A 24069-nucleotide genomic window follows, 5' to 3' on the forward strand; every position below is an offset into this window, starting at 1 on the left:
TCCATTAACAGATGAATGAATAAAGAAGTTTTTCATGTATACAATGGAATATTACTCAGCCACAAAAGACTTGAAATCTTGCCATTTGTGACAACATGGCTGGACCTAGAGGGTATTGTGCTTAGTGAAATAAGTCAGAGAAAGACAAATACCATATGATTTCACTTAGATGTGGAATCTAAAAAGCAAAAAAAATACACATAACTAAACAGAAACAAAGTCATAGATACAGGAAACCAACAGGTGGTTGCCATAGTGAAAGAGGTGAGGGAGATTAAGAGGTACAAACCTGCAGTTACAAAATAAAAGTCACAAGTATGAAATGTACAGTGTGGGGAATACAGTCAAGAATTGGATAAAGGGGGTAAAAAGGTACGAACTTCCAGGTATAAGATAAGTAGGTACTAGGGATGTAATGTACACATGATAAATATAATTAACACTGCTGTATTTTATATATGAAAGTTGCTAAGAGATTAAATCCTGAGTTATCATCACAGGGAAAATATATATTTTGTTGTACTTTTTTAATGTTGTGTCTAAGTGAGATGACGGATGTTCACTAAACACCGTGGTCCTCATTTCATGATGTACGTAAGTCTAATCACCGTGCTGCACACCTTAAGCTTCAGCAGTGCTGTAAATCAATTATAGCTCAATTGAAGTGGAAGAAAAAATAATAAAGCTGATGCCTATGATTTCCCGTAGTGCCGTTCTGTATGATTTTAAAGTAATTATGATAGTCTGTTACTTTAATCTGAGCCTCTGTGAGTGTAGCCTTTCAAAGACAAGGGACTGACTTCTTCCTTGGGGTGGGGATTATAGACCAGTTGTCACAAACGACACTGCCGTGTATATTTACAAAGCACTGGAAAGGCCATCTGTACACACAGCCAAGCCACTGCCCCTGTACACTGTGGAGCCGTTGTGCCCCCGCTGGGCTTGCCTCAGTGACACCAGAACCCTTGGCGGGGGTGGACTAGGGGGACGGACACAGCCGAGCCGTGGCGGGTGGCGTTACTGTCGAGGCCCAAGCGGACACATGACGGGTCGCCCTGGGCGTGTATGGCCCAGAGTTGTTCCCGGGGGTCCATGGAAGGGAGTGGGTTTTCCAGGGGTTCAAATGGCTCAGAGCTGCTAGGACTCTGGAAGAATTGGGAAAGAAACAGACTCTCAGTGAGACCCAGCTCCCTCCTGGGTGCAGTGGGGACAGAGCGGCAGCCAGGGTGGAAGTCGCATCCAGGCTCCTTTAGAGCAGGGACGTGGCACCCAGGAGCACGTGCATACAGTGGAGGCAACGTTGCACACACTTGGAGGCATCTCCTGAGAACAAGGTGAGCGCTCGCGAGAAGCAGCACGTGGCACAGCACCTGGCACGTGCTACCTGCGTGTGTCTCCCGTTCACGTGTGGCGGCTTCACTTTTAACCCGGATGTGGATGTGGGACTCAAGCCCTCCAGGTCTCACTTTCACCTGCACAGAATCTCGGGCCAAGGGGTGGTCTGTAAGGACACTTGGTTTTATTTTATGAAAAATTTATTTGCCAAACCGCCTGCATTAAATGGACTCTCACAATTAGCTTCTTGCTGTCCCTGTAATGAAGGAGCGGGATCTTTGCTTCCCTCCTCACTGTGGTACGGCACTGCCCACGGTAATGGATGGAGCCACTTATTCTCAGGTAATGACGCAGAGTGACATAAGCTAATTGTGCACTTTGTAACCTCAAAGCGGCAAAATCTCACAATATATCATGACAATGCCCCTGTATTTCACGGAGGGAACGGCTGCTGAAATACCATGTTAATTATGCATGCAGTTAATAGGACCATGGTGTGGGGAGGGGAGGGGTCAGGGGAGACCCTGTGGAGTCAGCTGCCTCCACCCCAGTGCTGAGGGGACTTAGTTTCATCTACTGCCTAAGTTGCATTTATTTGTACGATTATAAAAAGCCCTTACTGGGCAAAGCAACTTATGCTACACGAACTGTATTCCTTGATACTGCCTCATACGATTCACCAAAAAACTTAGGAATTAGTAGACAAAGAAATACTGCCTGTGTTTTTTACAAGTAAGGAAACTGAGGCTTGGATAGCTCAAACCTTCCTGCCAGTTATGAAGCAGAACCAGGACTCAAACCAAGTCTTTGAACTTGGGTTCCTTCCAGGACCACGTGGCCTGGAGGGGCTTCTTAAACACGGGAAGGACAGAGGCCACACTTCATCTCTCCCAGACCACGCAGGTACCACCTTCTCCACCGGTGTGGGTTTTCCCTCTATGACCCACAGTGCGCTGTTTACTGCGTTAACCATTTTCAATGATTTCCAAGTTTGGTTGCCCCTCCCCTGGCATCTTTCATGGCATGCATGAGTCATAGCTCACCGTCTTGCTGTCCGAGACCATGGTTGGGAGCCTCAGTTACTGGGTGAATCTGTGATGCTCCCGGGCATTCGCTGTTAGAACGTGTTCCCAGACCACCGGGATCCAGGTTAGGTTCCCCCACGCCTCCGCCCCACCGATTCCATTCTCGTTTGTCTTCCACTGTCAGTTGTTTTTCTTGCTGCTGTCGGTCTGTCGGTCTTTACACTGCTGTGTGTCATCGCAGTCTACCTGGGGACCAGGCACGCAGGTGTGTGACAACTGCATGGAAACCGGCCGTCAGCGGGGATTCCACACAGGCCCAGGAGTCTCTCCCCGGACAAGCTGCCTAGCTTAGTTCCCTTCCGACTGCTCGGAGCCCCCCTTTCTCGTATTTTGGGGCTCAGCTGTGTCTTTCACGGATGAGGTCACTGAGCGTGGACATCGGTGTCATTGTCACCAGTGTGCCGTGACCTGCGAACAGAAGCAGCCGCTTCGCGGTAACGGGGCCCCGCCGGTGGATGCAGGCTGCGCGGCCTGCGCCACGCGAGCCCTCCTGCATCAGTGCCTGGAGGAGTCGCGTCTGAGGGGCGGGGCCGGAGGCGCTGCCGGCTGGCGTGGATGCCTCCTCTGCGCTGGCCTGTTGTCAGCCGCGCCACGTCCCGCCCTCCCGTAACAGGGTCGGTGGCCGGGAGGGGTCCCCAGGGCGACAGTGCGAACCGGGGCCGAAGGCAGGCCCGGGCCGGTGAGTCAGGGCAGCGGCGCCCAGCCTCCCCCGCCCGCCTGGGCAGCGTGCGCCCAGCTGCGCCTCCCTGCCCGGGGACACCAGCTCTATCAAGGCTGGAGCCGAGGGAGACAGGGAAGGACACACCCGCCAGCCCCGGAGAGCACGGAGGCAGGAGAACACTAAGGCGAGCCCCGGACGTGGGACAGGAGCCCGGCAGGGAACTTGTCGGACCAGGTGGGACAAGGGAGACAGAGGAGGGCCTGGGGGGAGGCAGGGCCGGCAGGGCCTCCTGGGGTCACGGCCGAGCTCCATGGATCGAGGTCTCCAGGTTCCCTAGATGGGGTGCTCACCACAGCCCTTCACTCCGGGGATGGGAAACGGAGGGAGGGGGGTGGCCACTCCACAGGGGACGCGTTCACCCGCCCGCTGGCGCTCACCGGCTTCTCTCAAAGACTCCTTCCTCTTGCAGGCGACAGAGCAGGGTCTGGGCGCCTGAGATGGCACGACTGGGTAGGAGGAGGGCACGGGCCGGGCCCAGGGTGTGTTCTGCTGCGTCAGTACAGGCCTTGCTGAGTCCTCGGAGTGCGCGTGACACAGACGCCCTCCCTTCTTTGGCCTCTGACCGCACCTAAGCGCTGTTCTTAAGAAACACAGGCGTGAGTTAATTACACCACACAACATTTGCTCTCTACTTGAAAATGTTGATTAATTTCTCTAAGCCCCTGTTTCCTCATCTTGAAAACAAGGTAGTAACAGCCAGTCACCGAGCTGTTGTGAGATGGGAAATAAACTCCATTTGTAAAGCAACTAGGGATTGTGCCCGTCAGCCACCTCTGGTCGTCGTCCCCTACTTTGTTCCCACGGGGCGGCAGGCTCTCTCTCACCGCGCGTGCTCTCTGGGGAAGGGAAAGAGTCCTGGCAAGTCTCTGCCATCTTTGTGCCTGAGAGTCTTTCTGCGGGGCAGTGACACCTGTCACAGAGGGAGGTAGAAGAGGGGGAGAATGCTCTGGGAGCAGTGGGAACCGTCTACAAATGCACCCGCTCATCACTTCAACATTTCAGTTTCTTGGATGACCTTGGAATCTGTGCTTTTCACTAATTGCATCTTTGCTCTTTCTTCCAGATCATTAATAAAATGGTAAACCCAACCTGATGTTCTGTTAACACGTTTGCCTCTGAGCCCCTCTCAGCCTCACGGTGAAAAGCATCATTGCTTTGATACTGAGGCCAGTTCACAAGTCATTACATTGCATTTATTTTAGATACAATTATGATCAGCTTCACGGAAACTCTGAAAGGTTATATAATTGACACTTCATTAGAGTCCAAATATGTGATATTTACAGCTATTTATCCTGCTGCTTGATGCTGTTTGGAAATGCCTCATTTGTCCAGCTTCAAGGAGTGGCAAGATGCTGTAACCAACTGAATTTTGCAGATAACTATAGTTTACCAATATGGGCAGCACACACCCCAGTCTGAATTTTATTTTATTTTTATTTATTTATTTTTTGCGGTACGCGGGCCTCTCACTGTTGCGGCCTCTCCCGTTGCAGAGCACAGGCTCCGGACGCGCAGGCTCAGCGGCCATGGCTCACGGGCCCAGCCGCTCTGCGGCACGTGGGATCCTCCCGGACCGGGGCGTGAACCCGCGTCCCCTGCATCTGCAGGCGGACTCCCAACCACTGCGCCACCAGGGAAGCCCCCAAGCCTGAATTTTAAATTAAAATATTCCTAAAAGGGATTGCACACTTTCTTGTATACAGAATATGAGAAACGTAATTTAACCTTTCATTGATGATGTCATAAATATCACTTATTCCATCCTATAAACAGAGGTGCTCTAGTTAGCAACTATGGAACTGTGTCGGCCTAGACGTCTTGTGATTTTTGAGTTTTCAATGGGATCAATCTCTCTTCTCTCATGACAAGCTGTAGACAGTATTGGGTGGTAGGTTTATGGGTGATATACTTTCTTTTTAAAAAATAAGTAGGGTATGCACTTTTCTTTCGTGGGAAATATTTATTTTAAATTAAATAAATGCTAATGGAGGTACAGGAAACCTCTGGGGAAATAGAGGAAATATTTGGTAGTGGAATAGGGAGACTCTGGAGAGAACCATGAACCCGGAGGGGCTTCAGTAAGGAAGCCCCGTCTCAGAGGCTGACATTGATGTTCAGAGATGCAAAATTTTGGGGTGAATTCCTCTAAGAGAGAGAAATGTGATTAGGGAACAGGGTCATATTCAGTGTGGGTTTCAGAGCCTTGAAGATGAATCTCCATCCTGGCTCCCCGCTCAGTCTTTGACCTTGGATAAGGCCCACCTTCATCATGTGTATATTGCACCAAGGCTAGCAGGCTCTCCCTAACCCTTGCGTGACACCCTAGGTGGGGGGAGGCTGCATGGTTCAGAGTTCCAGGCATCGAGAGCCACTGCAGATCCCCCAGAACTGTAATTAAGGCGAGCTTAATAGGTGTTATCCACGAGCTCAAATAACTGTGATAAATCTCAGGAATACTACAGGCACACGTGGGGTCGAAGATGAGAGATCTTTCAGCTCTTCCCTTTGGCCGTTAAGACTTCAAAGTCATCATTTTTATATATCTTTTAGTAAATTCCATACAGTTATCTCGATAATTCAATACTTTATATTTTTAAGTATAGCTTTAGTCCCTTTAAAATGGTTCCCCTGCTGCAAATAGAACTTCATAACCACATCTATTTCTCTGCCCCCTTCCTTTCCCGTCAGTCCCGGTCTTTCTTCTCGGCCCTGAACTCCCTCACTGCCTTGGTTACTAGATCTTCTGTCGCCTGTGATGGACCTTGGAAAGTATTTGATATCTTGTGTGCAGATGTCAGTCTATCTCCTCAGTTAATGTTAATATTCTTGATAGAAGACCTCTTGGTCATTAAAAATTTTACTGTAGTAAATTTTACTGTAGTATTTTTCTGCTGATGCTGCATAGAAACATTTTTCCCAAACTCAGCACAACACTTCAAACAGATCATGTGCCGGGGAAAGTCTCAAGTGACACCCCACATACAGCCCGTGCGGGGTCAGCTTCGTGCGCAGGTGTCCCTGGGAGACCTGCGTTTCTCAGGAAGTCACTGGTGCTGGCCCTGCTTGCTGACGCCATGGTCACCATTTGTGGACATGGAATTACGCTGTAAGCGTTTTGTGTACCAGTGTGTTCTTTTGTTACTCACATGTAAAAGATTTTTGTGTTTTCGTTTTGCTTTGGAAAATCAATCAGGAGTTTTGGATCAACAGGTAACACATATTAAAAAAAAAACTTAAAATAATTGAAGAAAAACTTTTGGTTAGTGTCTTCACACAAACCTGATGTTCAGAAATCAATCACTAATGCTAAGTGGGAGATGCCCTGCGTGCCACCCAGGAGAAACCGGCTTCTACTGCCAGGTGGTGTCCACACGGCGGGTGGCGTGTTACTCGCTTCATACCCCCTACAGGTCAGTGGAGGGAGCAGTCTGCTTCGTACAAGCGCTCAGGGTCCCCAGCTAAGGAAAGAGCCACCATTCTGTACCTGTACCATCTCTAAGAAGCCCTTGTAATTTATCTTCCCAATGAGGCACTGATTCGCTTACCTATTGCTGTTCAACAAACCACTCCAAACAGCAATTTAGATATCGCATCGTTTCTCCTGGGCTGGAATGTGAGTCTGTGTTCATCTCGGGGATGGCGTGCGCTGGGGAAGGAGTCGCGGTGGCCTCACTCCGGCCATTGTCTGGCTGGTGCTTCTGTGTGTTGACTGGGTGACCCGTTTCTCCTCTGTCTGGTCTCTCTTCCTCTGACTTGGGCTGCTTTGCAGCGTGGTGACCCAGGGCAGCAAGAACAGGAACAGAAATCCTGGAATGCAGACCCCACAGGCGTCACTTCTGCCGTATCCTGTGGGTCAAACCAAGTGACACACCCAGGCCAGATTCAAGGGGTGGGGGACAGACCCACCTGTTGACTAGAACAGCTTCAGAATCTGTGGTGTGTGCACTGGTAGTGCTCCAGGCACATTTGGGAGCAATACCTCAGGCGGGGCACAAGTGCGGGGCACAAGTGTGAACGGGGATGCTTCAGGACACTGAGACCTAAACCTGCGACACAACCTCTGAAGTCATTGCAGCCGTGGACACAGAGGCTTTCGTGCTGATTTTCCTATGTTTCAACCAGAAGTGGTCAGAACAGGACTCATGTCCCCATGGAGCTGCAAAGAGGCTGAGAAATAAGAAAATGTAGATGGAGGTTTGGTGAATAACATCTGTTTCTGTCTCTCCCACAGTGAGCTCGTGGGTCCACATGGTTTTGCCCCATTACAGTTCCAGTGGGATTTATGAATTCCTTCAGGTAAAGTCAATTTATGTACGTGCCCCTCATGGCCCCTAACCGAAATATGTGTTATTGGGCAAATCACTTACCTCCTCTTAACTTCAATATCCTTTTTTATCTTTTTCTTTTCACTTTTTGGCTGCACTGTGTGGCATGTGGGATCTTAGTTTCCTGACCACTGGAAGCGCAGGATACAGACTCTCTTCTTTCCATCTCCCTGGAGGAGCAGGTAGCCATTTGCTGGGAGGGAAATCCCCTTTGCTGGAGCTCCTGGGTATGGATTAAAGACCGGGAGGCCTCAGAGAGAACAGGGCATCCACGCTGGAGTGGGGTCAACCCTGCCCATTTCCTTCCCTGTTGACCCGTTAGCCTCTTTTCATTAACTGAAATCACAGGACAGGAATCATCTTTCAACAACCTCTCTCTTGTTGCTCCCAAATTCTAGTTAAACATCTCTAGCAGACCCTGGGGAAACGCACAGCTGCTCCCAGCCGAGAGACGAAATCCATGGCAAACCCCATTCTTCTCTGCTTCATGGCTGATTTGAAACACCTGCAAGGCAAGCAGGTCCCTCCCCCCGGAGTGGAGGGTCGGAGGCCCCCGGACACATGCAGGCCTCTCTGTGCAGGCTCGGGCACTGCTCCCACCAGAGAGATGGGCAGCAGGTCCCAGAGGCTCCGCTCAGGAAGGAGGCCGCCCAGTCCCTCTAAAGGCAGCAGCTGGGTGCAGGCTGGACGCTGCAGCTCAGGAAACAGCAGGAGGGATGGGGCCCCGAGGGCCGGTCGTGGAGCCCACCCTTCAGTCGACGCCACAGGAAGCAGGACGCGGGAGTGGACTCGGGGTGCTGAGCGGGCTGACCCTCCCCGAGCAGGCCTGGGGAGCGGGTGCGGCTGCGAGAAGATGCAGAGACAGATGAGATGGGAGGTATGTCTGGGATGGGAGAGGTTAGGTGCTCACGGCTTTGCCTGGGCTGTTCACAGTGTTGAGCCCCAGGCTCTGCTTCTCCTCTGACACGCGGTCGACCCCTTCACTGCCCTTCTGGTGGCGTGGACGTCCTTGGAGGGGTGGCACGGTCCCTGAGTGTCCCCTGGCCACCAGGGGCCCAGCCCCCTCCTCGTGTCCCTCGGGGCCGACGGGGCACAGACGACACACAGACGTTAGGGAACGTTTAACCAAGGGCCACATAGAAGGGTGCTGGGGAATGCAGGTGACAGTGGTTGACCGACCGCAGGGCTGTTCGTGGCACTCGGTTAGCGCTGCCGGGCCTGGAGGGACCACGGGAAGGAGCAGGTGTCAAAGTCGAGGGTCTCACAGGGAAGGCCGCCTCTGGCTGGGTGACGGTGTCCACGGAGACCTCGCAGGGATGCATCCGGGGGACAAAGACCCGCTCCCCACCCCATCTCTCCCCACGGTCTCCTGCCACGGCTCCTCTCCGGTCAGACCCAAGGAGAAGACAGAGAACAAGGAAGCCCACCGCCGCTGCGGTCCGTGTGGTCAGCCCTGTGGGCAGAAAGCGGGCGGGGTGGGGGCGGGGCCATGGGATGAGGGACCCCCAGCAAGACCTGCCGTCACCGCTTCTCCGTGAGCTTCATGAGCTGCACCTGCAGGTGGAGATAAGGTGCTGCTGCCCTGGGCACCCTGAGGGGCACAGGCAGAGCGCCAGGCACAGCGGTCCCCAAGCCGTACCTTCCCCAAGCTGGGCCCGGGCAAAAGGCAGCACCGTGAACTTCCCAGGAGTGGAGCAAAGGGGAGGGGAGGCTGCAGCAGCAAATGTCCTGCTCCTGAAATGCATGTCCTCTGCACAGTCCCCGGAGCACTGATGCTAGGAGGCTGGGGAGGGAGAGGCACTGCCTCAACCGTGCAGATGGAGATACCGAGGCTCAGAGACGCCAAACCATGTGCCTGAGGCCACACAGCTAGCGGACTCAATCCTTGATCAGATTCTGATTCCGTGAGTGTTTTTCCTCCCTCTGTGATGATGGTTTCTCCACACGATTAAAGATGATAAATAAGTTAGAATCTGAAAATACATAGCAAGGGTGAAAAACAGTGCAGCAGGAGGTACCAGCCATGGCAACCCTGTTTCAGGTTCCCCAGGTACAACCGCTATTCCAGGGAGAAGGAGGGATGAGAGGCATCCCGGTAGGACATAAGCTCAGCGTTGGCAAGGCCGCGCCCCCCGCCATCACCCGCCTTCTTCCCAGAACTGGTGTGACTGTCCTTTGAAAGACGCATCAGATTTCCGCGGATGTTCGCGGCCATCCCTCTCCTGGATGCCTGGTGCAGCTGGCAGGCAGATCAATTGGTCCAGCAGCTCCGCCGCCCAAGACACAGAGCTGAGCTGACATCTTCCAGGGAAGCCCCAGAGCTTCAAGCCTGGGCACCTGGGTCTGTTCAGTACAGAGCAACAGGCAGGCGCTAGGCGTGCTGTCAGCTGAGCGGTGAAAAGGGACAAGCAGCTATGTCAAAAATGACACGCTGGCTTCTGCTGGTCTTGCAAAAGATATCTGCAGTGATGTGACTGCCGCTGACAGCCAGCAACAGAAGAGGCTGGTTTCTGTGCTGGATTGAAATTCATCCAGCTCCCTGCGTTCACAGCGATGACTTCCAATGCTAATTCTCAGCGAACCAGGCATGAAATATATGCACAGGCGCTACTCGGTTAGGGCCCTTTGGAGTTATTTGAGGTACCTGTGATGGAAACATCTGTGCCACTTGCTTTTGTGCACTTTCGTTCCCTCGGTTTCAATTATGCAGTCAAAGAATATTTGGGCAAGAAGGGGGTGAGGAGAGAGAGAGAGAGAGCGAGAGAGAGGAGAGAGGAGAGGAGAGAGGAGAGGAGAGAGGAGAGGGAGAGGGAGAGGGAGGAGGCTGCTGATGTAGTTCTTTTCCTCCCTGTAAGAGCGGGTGCCTGGCCAGGTGTCTGAATTGGGGAGCAGAGGCAGAGAGAGGCAAACTTTAATCTTCTGTGATGACACAGGGATGCACTCTGCGTGATGCAAATGAGGTTGTTCTCAAAGCATCTCCCCACTTCCTGCCAAGCTGCCTGGGGTCGCTTAACCATTCTCCCAGCGTGACAAGTAAAGGGTGAGATTACTGAGAGCACATCTGTGAACATAAGTAATTGATAGGGATGCCCGCAGTGGAAGGGGTGGGAGAAGGATGCGGGGGAGGAAGACACGCAGCCTGGGGCTGTGTGTGCCAGTGTGTGTGTGCTTGAGCGTGTGCACACGTGCGCATGTGTATGTGATTTCCCACTGAATCATTACCTGTGTTTCTAGCTCCTCAGCCTTAGAGAAGCCCCATCTTGCCCTTTGTCCTCTCGTGGGGAGGGGACCGAGCTTAGCGTGCTGAGGGAGGCTTGGAGAAGGGTCGGAGGTCACGCCACCAGCGGAGAAAAGCTTACGGCGCAGGTCCTCTGGTCTCCCAGGAACTGTGGCTGGAAGAGCCCTTCATCCCTCCTGCCCCCGGGGGGCTGCCCTCCTCGTGTTGACGAGTTGGTGGGTCACACCTCTCTGGGGATCCAAGCGTGGCTGAGGCAGTGCCCCGGGCTCTGCGGTCCTCTCTTTGGGGCTTCAGAGTGTGCCCTTGGCTTTGCCTGTCTGCAGACACGCCCCGTGTCCACCCTCAGCTCTCAAATCTAATAGCTAATGGCTTTGCAAGAAATGCCCATTGATTCCTGGAGCTGCCTTAGAGCCTACTTATTATGGGAAATACTGAAAGGTCTGTTCTCCGTCTCACCACTCCCTGGGTGAGAAAGGCTGCCAGCTGGACATGGAGAGGCAGAAGCTGCAGAAGTGGTGTTCCTGGAATTCCTGGGTCTCCTTGCAGCATCCCCAAGGTGGAGCATCGACTCCCACTCTGGAGAGGATGCACGGCCGTCCCACTGCTGAGAGAGGAAAGGCTAAACGCTTAACCCCACATTCAAGGAGCAGCACGGTCAGTCTGAGCCCAGGCAGTCTCCAGATGGGTGCTGCCCCTGGACCACGTGGGCCCCCCACTCTGTCCTCTGCACGCTGGTGCCTTTTCTCTGCGCAGCCCAGCTCCATCTGTCCCACCCCTGCCCCCTTGTCCACCTGCTCTGCACCTGAGCCTCGGCCCTCCCGGCCTCGGGCTTCTGATTGCATCCACCGGCCGGGAGCTCTATGAGAGGTCTCTGCCAGGAGGGCGGCTGCGGTGCTGGCTCCTTGCTGTGGGGTTTCCACGTCTGCGTGCTTCAGCCTCAGGGCACAGCCCCCAGCAGCGCGCTCGCGACCCCTCGGTGTTACCTTCCTGCGGCTGCCGCGGAACGTGAACACAGGCTACCTTACGGTCTGGAGGCCACAGTCCCTACGCAAGGCGCTGGCAGGGCTGTTCTTCTCCCGGAGCCTCAGGGGAAGATCTGCTTCCTGCCTTCTCCAGCTTCGGGAGGCGCCTGCCTTCCTTGGCTTGTGGCCTCTTCCTCCATCTTCAAAGCCAGGCGTGTCTTCAGATGGCTCTCCCTCCCTCTCTGTGTCTCTCACCTTGGCCTCCGTCCTCACCTCGCCTCCCCTTGGCCGCAGAAGTGACCATATTCGACAAGTCCTGGGGATCAGGGTGTGGACACCGTCGGGGCCCTTACCGTACGCCTGCCCACCTCTTCCCTGCGGTCTCAGTGGTGGAGCTGCCCCATCACTAGCCCTGAGGGCTTTGCTCCCCCTGTTTCCCTCTCTCCGCCCAGGCCTTTGGGGTTGACCTTCTCCCTAAGCACTTCTCAAAAGACCAGTTTCTGCTGGTTTGACAGCTCTTTCTCCTTCCAGCCCGTTAGGAACCCCCATGGCATCTTCTTATTGGAGTTCAGGTCTGGACCCCAGAGGTGCCTCTCTCGTCCCTGCTTTCCTGTTCAGAATCCCTCCGCGTGGCTCCGCCCTGATGGCACCCACCCTCTGTCCAAAGCCCACTCTCGAGGAGCTCGGAGAACAGTGCAGACAGACCCACGCATGGTGCCCTGGACGGGGAAACGGCTTCGCTCCCCTGACCCCGAGGCGCTGACTGCACTACTGCTCTTGCTGCCCACTGGCCCCGCCAACGGGACCCCAGCGCCGGTACTCGTGTAACTGTCCCCTTAGGGCTCCGGTGCCAAGACCCGGTGTCAGGACCCGCGCGTCCTTGGAGCCTGGGGCCCACACGGGACATGAGCCATCTCTTTCTCTCCTCCCTGCTTGGCTCTCCGAGCATTTTGTTCACACTACGTCCTTAGCAGCTACCGCCTTCTCTGAGTGTCAGGGCGCCTGCTGTCTCCCCGAGACCCGGAACCACGTGCGGGCCAGCTCTGCACCCACACGCCTGCTGAGAAGGACGACAAAGCAGGTGCAGGAGGGCTGGTGGCTTCAACCCGAGCGTGGTGAAACCCATCGGTTTCCATCAGTTGTTCCTCCTCCTGGGGCCATCACCCTCTCGCTTCTCCATCGCCAGGGGACACCTGCTGAGGAAGAAGCCGGGAAGGGAGGGTGTCTCATGTTAGAAGAAAAAGGGAGGAAAAGGGGAATTTCAGCCCAAGGGCGTGGGCTGTGAATGGAGGAGGTTCAGGCCTGAAGAGTGAAATTTGTGAGCTACGGGGTTGGTTGGTTCTGACCAGCCGGCCCCCCCCTTCCATCCCCCATCCCCGGCCTCAGTGTGCTCAGGGATCAGGGGTCCCGGCAGGGGGCCGGGCCTGTGGGAGGCCGTGGGGACACCCAGGTGGGCTCCGTTCCTCGTCTAAGGATGTGTGACCTCAGCAGCTCTTCAGGTTCCTTGTCTGTAAAGTGGGAGCATAAATCCCACCAAGAGCAGTGCCCGACGTGTGGCAATTACTCAGAAATGTGCATTTTACTTGCACCCACACCTTAGGCTCATCTTTAGTTCTAGGTAGCGCTACACACGCTGAGGAAGGAAGACCCCAGCGGGGAAGGGGGAACGGGGGTAGGAAATACCTGCCCGCGAGTGGCCAAACCAGCCTCTGTTCCTGCTGGCCAGGACCCCAGGCCCTCCCGCCAAGACGCCAGCCGCTGGGGGCAACACAGCTGTTATTAAACGTGTGTGTGAGAGAGAGAGACAGAGACAGAGGCGGAGAGACCGGAGGCAGAGAGAGAGGAGGGAGAGGAATGGCTGGCGTTTCAGAGAGGAGGGGACTGGAGACTCTGCCCCTGACCACTTCTGCTCAGCTGGCCGCCGCTTTCCTGCATCCTGTCTTAGCTGCCCCGCTCAGAGCGCCTCGGACTGGTTGCGGCTGGTCTGAGAACCCTTGGAAGGAGCCAGTGGGAGCCGAGTTAGCTGCCGAGATGGATAGAGTCTGGCGTGCTGAGCAGAGGCCCAGCCTGGGGTGTCGACAGCCCCGCCGTCCTTGTGGCCTGGCGGGCACCTCTGTCTGCGCCGCCCCCTCTCTGAGCAGGTGCCAGGGCATGTCACGCACTTGATCTTCAGACCTGCCTGCGGGGTGGTGTCATCGCCCTCCCCTTCTCCCGAGGGACGTGAGTGCAGGGCCTCTCATCTCAGGGACGGAGCTGGGTCCCTGGCTGCAGGCCGGGAGCCTTTCCCCAGGCAGCCTGGATGGGGCGGGACCCCGCTGCAGGGCCTCCCGGGCGCTGGGAGTGGCATCTGGGAGTGAGGTTTAAGTGGCCTGGGCTCCACTCTCAGAGGGGCGGGACTTGGAGCAGAAGATCAGGGCTGGGTCACCTGTGCCACGTCACCAGCTGGGACCCTCGCCCGGCTCTCCTGGGCTGAGGTGCAGCCTCAGGGCGCTGTTTACCCGGCCCCTCCCTGGGGAAAGGGGGACGTCATCTCAGGCAGCTCTTTGCCGTTTCCTCCAGAGTCAGCCCAGCCCCCAGACGCCTGTGGGTGGAGGTGGGGACGGTGCCAGTGAGGGCGGCAGGGCAGTGGGCTCAGTGCCGAGAGCAGAGGCCACCCGGCAGGGCTGCTGCGGGGTCCTGTGGATGACGCGCTGTCCTAGCGCTGCCCCTGTGCCGGGAAGGGCCAACACAAACGACGCTGACATCAGCCTGGTGGTGGCAGAGGTTAGGGGCGACGACGTGCAGGGGCGTGTCCGGGAGCCTTTGTTTGCCCAGCTGTAGGGCAAGGTGTGTTAGTGCCGTCCTGGGCCTGTAGAGCGATGGCGGGTTGGGGTCAGGGTCAGGGACAAGACCCTGCCAAGGAGCTCACGGCCAGGCGAGACCACCCGGTGGAGCCTGCCCCCCTGTGGGCCCTAAGAACATGCCTGAGGCCTCCCGGGGGCAGCAGGGAGACTGCGCGGAGGGACCTGCCTTTCCCCACCCACCCAGGGGGAGGCGCTCTTGTTAATTCTGGAGCCCAGGAGCGCGCCACAACCCCCCGCCCACCACAAGTCACAGAGCCTGTGACGGAAGGTCAGCTGCAGGCTGATTCTGACAGCCTCAGTCCACAGCCCCCCTCCGGCCTGCTGCCTCTTCAGAGGGACCCTACTGTCGTTTCTCTGAAGGAGGGAGATTCCGGGCAGAGGGAGGGAGGGGAAGCTCAAGGGTCAACGTTTCCTTGCTTCCTTATTTTCCAGTAAATGCAGCACCAGAGTAGGAAGCGGGGAGGGGGCGCAGTTAGCATCCTAGGGTGGCTTTTGGTTCATGCCATCAATCCTAAGATGCATAGTTTATGTTCCTCCAAAAAGATGGCATCAGAAACTGGAGATGCCTTTGATGTTAACCTATGGAAAGGAAAATGTGCACCTGGGACTCGATGAAGTACCTCCCCAGCAGTACGCTTCTGGGGCAAACCAGCGCCCTTTTGGGTAGACTCTGCTAGGTCCCCATTTCGTCATCCGTTCAATGGGAGAGACAACAATATCCCACCCTCTGTGGATCTCACAGGTTGTGAGATGTGGTCTCCCAGGGCATGAAGCCTTTGGGGGTGATTGTCACCACCCCCACCGAGAGCTCTCTGTGCTGGAGGGACCCTGTGGCCACTGTCGGGTGGGCAGACAGCGGGGTCTCCGGGGGGCAGTCACAAGGCCCCCGCCGTGCTCTGGCCTGGCAGGCCCTTACTGTCCCCGGGGAGCACTCCCGCGAGCCCCCCAGTGCCTGGCGCCTGGGTTCACCTCTGTCTCCAGAAGAAAGATCAGAGAATTCAAGAAGCTGCTAAGTGCAGCTGCAGGATCGGTAGGTTTCCAGCTACTTTCTGGGCTGGTCTGTCCCAGCGCTGGGGCATTTAATAATGCAGACAGAGGCGCTTGTCCTATTAATTATTAATCGCCCTTTTTGCATATCTGAGGGCAGCTCAGAGATGAGCTCTAAGGCGGAAGAAAGCGGGACTGAGTGGGAGCAAGGGAGGAAGTACCCGCCACCAAACCCTCTGAGAGAGACCTCTGGGCTCGTCTTTGTTGCATCACTGGGGGGCGGGCGGCAGCCTTCTCCAGCCTGGAAGCTGTCTGTGCGTCGTGCGTGGAGAGGCCCACATCTCCAAGGGTCCCAGGTTCTCTAGCAGGAAACGTGGGTGGGCTGTCTTCTTGAAAGGACCTCCCCTGTGACTGGGCCCACCTGCCCGCCCACCTGCTCACTCGGAGGTGAAGCACAGCCTCCCTTGACCCAGACGCAGCAGTTTGCCTGCCAGCTGTGGGGGGTCGCTCTCCCAGTTCACTGCACTGCATCCAGGGGGTTTCAGCCTGCCCACTGGCCTTTCTGAGTGGCCCTCTCTCCTGCCAGCCACTTCCCGGTCCTGCATCCCCAGCAGGCCGGCGAGGGACGTGCCAGGCCAGCTCTCGGCTGTCTCAGCCCCTGGATCTCCCTAGAGAAGGACGTGCAGAGGTGGCTCCGGCTGTTGGGGGTCTCCCTCTCCCTGGCGACCAGCAGCCTTTCCTGCCACCACAGATCCTGCCCTCTGCTCACTAATGCAGCCCTCGGCCTTGGGGAGTAGAATTAAAATATAATAACAAAAGGAAAAACGGAAAAGAAAAGAGAAACATTCCACTTCAGTTGCACATGGTTTTGACTGCGTCCCTTCGGAACCCGTGGTGGGGTGGGTGTGTCACGGCGGTGCTCGCTAGACTCTTCTCTGGGTGGCGCCGAGGACAGCAGGGCCAGCTGGGGACGTGCTCACCGGGCTCTCCCTTTGGACCAGCTCCCTGGCCTGGCGAGAAGAGGAAGAGCAGCCAGCATGTTCTGGGGCCTGATGAGAGAAGAGCTGCCTGGACAGGGCTCTCTCCCCTGGCTCTTCGCAGACGCCGTGCGGGGGGCCAGGACTGAGTATCAGGGAGGGGCTCGCGGGGGGTCCCCAGGCCAGTTTGTAACAGAGCAGAACACATTCCGCTCTGTTGGGATTTACCTGACTGCGTCTATTTTCCTTACAAGAGTATAAGCACCTGCTTGTGTGTGTGGTTCCCTTGTGCAAAGAGGACGGGAGTCATCTTGTCTGCAGAGGGACCAGCTCCCTTCCCGGGGTGGGGTAGGGGTACAGGCTCCTCTGACCCCTGGGCAGGCGCCCCGGCCAGAAGAGCCAGCTGCGAACCCTGTGTGCTTCCCTGAAACCAGAGGGCACGGCCTCGCACCTCCTGGCACCTGACACTGTGCCCGGCACACAGTAGGCGTGCGAGAGCTGTTGGAATGAGTGAAGCGTGATGGGCCCCTCGAGGGCGTGGTGGAAACGATTAGAAATCTCTGAGCTGCACTTGGGTTTCTCCCCATCGTGTCCATGAGTGTCTGTCTGCTGCTGTCACCGAGCACTGAGCCAACCCGGGAAATAACATGGGGACAACACAGCCACCACTTCCAGCTCAAGGTCAGTCAAAGTAGCCGCGGGCACATGTGCACCAGGGAGAGATTAACGTGCTGGTGTGTGTTGAGCTGTCTCTCCGTTTCCCATGGGTGTGTGGGTCTACAGCCTGGAGGGCACTGCAGTCTGGGTCCAGCCCCGACACATCCCCAGGGGCTCGGGGGTTCCGGCCACCGCAGGACAGCCAGTGGCTGCTTCTCCATCACGGCACCAAGTACTGTCATTTAATTAATCGCTTCCCTCACTGTGGACACTTGTATTGTTTCCATTTTTACTGCCATGAGGAGCACTGTGATAAATGTCCTGGTTTGTCTACGTTCTCGGTTTAGATTTGTATAATTAGGAAAAGTTGCCAAGAGTGGGCCAAAGGATATGAACGCTGAGTTCCCTGATACCTATTGTTTGCCAGAAATACTGTTTTATTTCAAATTTTCACTTCCACTGGGATGTTCGGGAATGTCTTTATTGCTACACTCTCATTAGTAACAACTGGTATTATTACTTCTTTTTAATTTGATTGGTGAAGAAGAAAGTTCCTCTTTTTAAAGCACACTGCTCTCGTCCCAGAGCGTCCTGGGATGGTTTTGCAGCTCCACGAGCCTTCCCTTCTTCCCCCTCGGGGTCCTCTGCCCCCCGCAGGCAGGAGGGCATCAGAGACTCAGCCCCACAGCCAGTGGACATGGAACTAACCAGCTGCTCCAGGCCTGACATCCGAGGCGACAAGATCCCAGCTGCACGCGTCTCTGTCCACCCACGTCGAACGCGTCCTTCAGCCCAAGGTCACAGAACTGAATCTTTGCCCTCACTGCTGACACTGTTTGTTTTGCAGTTCCCTGACCCCTCGACTAGCTCTCCCGTGCCCCTCGCCTGAGGACTGGGACCCTCACCAGGGAATCCATCACTGGATGGTTTCCATAGGGATGGCTCCATCGCACCCCTCATGCCCCACCATGTGCTCTTGGACCCTGTGGACCGGAAATCCCTGGTCATGTTGGTTCTTCCAGCCCGACGCGTGCCCATGGACTCAGCTGCTGATGCCACATCACGCCTGCGGGCTGAGCCGCTCGGCTTCAGGACAAGAGGCCTTAGCCTTGCCAGCCTCGTCCAGTCCAGCGGTCACAGGTCCGCTCGACACACAGGCCAGGCCGACCCCGCCCCAGCGGCTGACATTGGACTGCATCCAAGTCTAATGTTTCCTCCTGGCTGAGGCAGAGCGATGTTGTGAGAATGAAGCTCTTAAGGGGCGTTTGACCACTCGAGAAAAAAGTGGATATAAAAAAATGCAAAGTTATTTACACAGAACTTCTTACCTGTGCAGATGGGCTTCTATAACCATAGGAGAATTCGGATCTAAGGAAGAAAAATTCTCAATTAATTCTGAGTTGGAAGTGAAGAGAGAGATTTAGAAATCAGAAATCATGTGGTGAAAACTGTCATCTGCATGTCAGTTTAAGATCTGGTGCTGAAACGGGGCATGGAGCCCAGCCCCGGTGATCGCAGCTATGCTGCCCTATCTCTCGGACTTACGGGTGACAGAGACAGGCACAGCCACTGGGTGCAGGGCTGGAGGCACAGACTGGGGTCAGGGGCTCAGGAGACTGTGGGAGGAGCTCTGGGCAGAGCTGTGCTCTGGGAGTGACAGAGGCAAGTGTGACAGCAGAGTGTTTCAATGGCGCATCAGAGCCACGAGGCAGCATCCCTGTGTGGTGGTCATTCACGGCAGCCATGGCTGGTACCACGCATCACTGGGCTGGAAGATTCACACGTCTCATTCCAAGTTCATCCCACGTGAGGGTGGACATTCCAGGCAGAAAACGTGTCTCCACCTACAGTGCAGATGGTTTGGGTGATGGATGGTTCCGAGAACCAATGATTTTGCACAAAGTTTCACAAAAGCTGAAAAATTGGCTGAATCCGTCCAAGAGGACTTTCTGCTGCTGTGGAAACCCCCGGGAGTATTGAGGCAGAACAATGGTGAGGAAGGAAACTGGAATACAGAGGTATCCCTAGACCTCCCAAGGTGGATGAGGTCAGATTTGCTTTTCACCAAGGGGAGAGAGTAAAGGACAGAGCCACTGTGTCTGCTGGGTTCCAACTCTGCTCAGCCAGTTGGGATCAGGCCAGGCATCTGTGTCTACGTAGATGTGTGTGCAGGGTGGGACCTGCCACCATTATGGAAGGCATACGGGGGAGGAGGACAGGTACGTGAGGGGAATCGCACCCTGTGTCTTACTTCTGGCAGCCCACGGCATCCGGCTGCCTGGAAGGTCTGGGTGTTGAGAAGGCATCCGCCCAGGGGAGGAGGAGGGAGGACTCTGGACAGGCCAGGTTGGGCACCTCCCTCCGTGAGGTGTTCCCGTTGCCACGGAGACACCTTCCCTGAGCAGCCCAGACCTCAGCAGGAATTTCCCAGGAGGCCTCGCCTAAGTTTCCGGCTCCTATTGGTCTCTTCTGGGTTCTCCTTTCCTCCCCGTTCCTTCCTTGTTTCTGTTACATAATCTCTCCTTCTGGGACAGACGTGTAGGAGGCAAGTGAAGGATTCCTGCTTTAAACCCGGGGAGGCCGAGCTGAAGGAAGTGTCAGGACAGCTGCCTTGGCAGCAGCGTCTCCTAAGAGCCCGTATCCTGGCAGAACAGCTGCTCAGTGAGTGCGTGTTGAATAGAATCGCAGGAGAGTGTGGGCATGAGCGCTCCTTTCCTGTGTGTTCAGCCCACACTGACGGCTTTCTTGGTCTGTTTCCCCAGCAGCGTTCCTGATCCAAGGGATACAGGCAGAGAAACCCAAGCCATCGCTGCGGGCTGTTTCTCCCCATCCCTGCTGTGCCTGGGGTAGAAGGTCGCTGTTTTGGTTAGAAAAGAAAGACCAGTCTAGCAGATTGACAGAACTCCCCAGCGGACGGGCCTGAGTTTGGGGAGAGAGACTAACCCCGGAGACTTATCGTCCCCAGAGCCTGAATGATCTACCAGCCAGTCGTCAAGTTCTGATCATGCGTTCAGAGTGGGGCTCTGGGCCAGGAGGATGGGTCACACGTGGGGTCTCTGCAGCTCCTGTTCACCCAGGAAGGGGGCTAAAGTCAGATTCTATCCGGTAGACGTTTGCTCAGACACACAAGGAAAAGGCTTTGGACAGACAGTGCTTCAGGTGGGGACCTGGCAACTGCTCTCATTTCTCCACCCCTCTGTCTGAGGTTGAGACTGAAAAGGACTCAAAAGTCACTGGGAACCAACCGTGTCCTTGGCTGTTGTCCTGGCAACTCATCCCTCAGACATGTATTGAGCACCAACTCCTTGACGGGTGCTGAAGCCGATGTGCAGAGGGACACGTGAATGACTGGGTGTGACGAGTTGGGGGCCAGGCGGCCCAGAGACCTCAGCGCTGGGGCCTGCCCACCCGTCGGATCGGGGCCCAGGCCTCAGTTCGGCTCCCCAGGCGAGGGCACCGAGGGGCTCCTGGCCCTGCCTGCAGGACATTCCCCTCCCCACCCAGTGCCTGTCCAAGGGGCTGGACCCCAGCAAGGGTGCGTCGGCCTGGTCTGCACCTGAGCACTGGGGGGCCTGAAGCAGCCGTGCGGCCCCGTCAGTCATCGGGGACCCTCGGGTCGGGCTGTGCCAGTCTGACTAGGAGACCCCACTGAGGGGAGACCGATGGGGCAGGAAGAAAACCCACTGCACCCTGAGATGTGGGGCCTGAACCCAGAAACAGGAGGCAGGGCCCTGCTCTGAGGCTGCCGCCTGGGGTGGCCAACGTGGGCCCTCCCCTGGGGTCCCCGGCCAGCCCCCTGCGCCAGAGCCACGCCCTGGGTGACGCTGTCTGGGAAATTCAGACAATGGGGGTTCTGCATCAGGTGGGTTCGGAGGGTAATTCCTTTCTCCAAATACCCACTCCGAGTCGGGTCATGCGGGTCCTGACACGACCCTTGCTTTTTGTAGATCAGGGGGCTCCGTCTGCGCTGCCACCCATCTCAGGTCCCACGTTGATGTCTGCTTCTGCACAAGGACACATGGGAGGAAACGCCCGTGCGCAGAAGGGACACTTAGCAGCACTGCTGGAGGGTTAGGAGCATCTGCCCACCCAAACGCTGACCCACAGGACCCGGCTTTTAGGAGGAGCCATGGGAATAAGTAATAAATACTAACCCCTGGTTTGGCTGACAGTGGGACGGGGTCACATACACTAGCAGGACATGGGAGGGGCAGGGCATCACTAGGCCGGAGCCGGGGCGGCGGGGCACGGCTGGAGTCAAGGGTGGGAGCGGAGGGGGATGGCTGTTAGAATAATCAGCGAGCAGGGCGGGGGCGAGGCCGCCCGGCGCTGAGGCCTCGCTGGGGGGCGTGCGGCTCCCGAGACAGGGCACCAGGCGAGGCAGAGACACCAGACGAGGCAGAGACACACGTGCTCCAGGGAACACTCGCCCGGCAAAGAGCCACCGATGATCTAATCCTCCGTGCCTGGGGCCCTCCCTCTCTCTCTGTCTCTCTCTCCTTGTTCTGTTGCTCTGGAGAATCCTGGCTCGCTTGCTGTGTAACGAATCACCACAAGGTTAGTGGCTTCAAACTATACACGTTTATTGTTCAGTGCGCATCGGTCAGGAGTCTGGGCCACAAATCCACCTCTCTTAGCTGGGTCACCTGCTCAGGGTCTCGCAGAGCTGCCACCACGATGTGCGTGGGCTGCATTCCCACCCGACGCCTGACGGTGGAAGAGTCCACTTCCGAGCGCCCTCGGGGAGTCGGCAGAATTCCTTTCCTTGTGGTGGGAGGACCAGTGGCCTGGCCTTGTGTTGGCTGTCAGCTGGAGGCCACCCTCTGCTCCCAGAGGCCATCCACAGCTTCTAGGGGCCACCTGCACCTCCTATAGCGCTCGTCTGCAGCTCCTTGCTGTGTGACCCTTCCCCACGTTCCCTCAAGTCGGCAAGGTCAGCCTCCAGAGGGTCTGCCAGAAAGGAGTCTTACACAGGTGATGTCCCCCCACCTGCAGCATCTTCCGTGGGATAGAGTGGAGGGTCTCACAGGGCGTGAACCCAGAGGGGCTGGGGCCAAGGGTCCCGCCTTGAGTCTGTCCACCCATCACACAGAATGGCCCAGAAAGTACAACTCTGAGGCTCACCTGGGTCACATCCAAGTCACACGATTATGTTTTTACTTGCAATACCATATTTCAAAACTTCTGGTTTCTCTTGACTTTTACTCCTAAAAAAACCAGTTTAAACAAGTTTATCCTTGGTCTTTCCGTTGGTTTTATTTACTAACATTTGTCCCAAAGTTCTTTTCCATTCAGCTCGTTAAGAGAGTTTCCCTGAGACCCTCCTGTGGGCTTTGTCCTCCACGCACTCCTGGCTCTCTGTGCAGGGTGGGCTCCACCCGGAAAGCCAGCTTCCGTCTTAGAAGGGGGGGCAGGCGGTTCTCGGGGGGGTGACCAGTGAGGGCCGGACCCGAGGGCTTAGAAACGGTCAGGGGAGTGTGAGACAGACGCACTTACCTGTAGAATGCAGTTTGGAACCTACACTAACTCCACCACCAGGAGTGCAGAGGGGGGTGGGTGGGCGAGCAGTTTCCGAGGGCGGCATCCCCTCTGTCCTGGGCCAGGCCGCCTTCCTGAGGCCAGTCTTCGCTCTCCCCTGCGCTGCCTGCTCCCAGGTCGGAAGCATCCCTGCAGCTCCCATCGTGTTTCTCACGGGCCCCCAGCACCTTGAACACTGAGGATTTTTCTGGGTCCCCGGACCCCCTCCACCTGCAGCCGTCTCTGGTCTTCACAGCCCTGTTTCCTGCAGGGTCCTTTGCTCTCTCGTCTGCTTCCTCCCATCCAGTCCGGCCACCCCCTTCTTCCTCCTCGCAGCTCCCCTGCTGCATTTTGCTGAGCCCGCCACGTCCTCGACGACGGTAGAGACGGCAGGTGTGTCCCAGCCTCAGTCCTGCGGATCCTCGCCCCGCGTCTGACAGCTGACCTTGAAATGTCCTCTTCTCGCACTGCCTCTCTCCCGCCTCTGGCTGCAGTGGCCTTGTTGTCTTGGTGGCCCCCCACCCCTGGCCGCTGTGCTGTGACAGAACCTCTCTCTATGGATCTGTTGCTCTCTTGCTGTAGCTTTCCTCGTATGGTCAGACGACTGGCTGTTTGTAGTTTTTGCTAATGTGAAGCAGCGCACGTGACCATGTCTGTGTTTGCACCTCTGATCGTTTCCTCAGGATGAAATGATCCTGAGCCTTCTGCAGGGTCGGAAGTCTCCGTACTTGCCGGTCTCAGTTCGTCGTCTCTGTGCTCCCAGGCCCTGTGCCCTGGCAGGTCCCCCTCTGCATTTCCGTGACCCTTTGTCAGACTCCTCAACACCCTGCAGCAGCCTGGTTTCCAACCTCATAAGCTTCCCAGCGACTGTCCCAGGCCCATTCTTCCCTGTGTTTCCACGTGACCCAACAGGGCCCTGGGTGAGCTGCACTGCAGCCTTGCTACAAGACTGACCCTTGGTTTCCTCGTGTAGAAGATGGGAATGTGACCCCACTCCCAGGAGCCACGAGCTCAGAGGTCACCTGCATACAATTCCCAGCATGAGGTCTGGTTATAAGAATTCAGCAAACATGGCAATGGCCCTGTTATCACCAGCAGTAGGAGGAGTGTTTGATAAATGAATAAATGGAAGGATGGATGCATGGCTAGATGGACGAACGTGTACGAAGGAATTCCTTAAGATAGGAGAAAAACAAGGTAGAGCGAGCAAACAGACACAGCCTGGAAGGTAGCTGTGGCCACTTCATCAGCCACTCATTCCCTCTTGCTGTGTGACTTCAGCCACATACTAGCAGCTCTTAAAAAGTCTACGCACTAAAAGTAAAAGTGTCCTATATTAACCCGTTCGGGAGTCTTGCAAAAGGCTTTCTGTAGATTCCCTTCATCTTTTTACCCCCCTAAGGAAGGAGGAGACGTCAA

The 24069-nt window shown here is 56.0% G+C and overlaps 1 long non-coding RNA gene across 1 annotated transcript; it reads left to right on the top strand.

Moving 5' to 3' along the window:
* The first annotated feature begins 2791 nt into the window (after positions 1–2791).
* On the top strand, positions 2792–9474 carry LOC149747820 (uncharacterized). Its single transcript, XR_016395563.1, has 3 exons — positions 2792–3315; positions 7376–7440; positions 7868–9474. It is a non-coding gene; the product is annotated as an uncharacterized LOC149747820 (long non-coding RNA).
* The last annotated feature ends 14595 nt before the right edge of the window (positions 9475–24069 follow it).

This window comes from Delphinapterus leucas, chromosome 13 (assembly GCF_059928025.1).
Source record: "Delphinapterus leucas isolate spDelLeu-1000000601 "Yukka" chromosome 13, BTC_Dleu_Yukka2, whole genome shotgun sequence".
Classification (NCBI taxonomy): domain Eukaryota; kingdom Metazoa; phylum Chordata; class Mammalia; order Artiodactyla; family Monodontidae; genus Delphinapterus; species Delphinapterus leucas.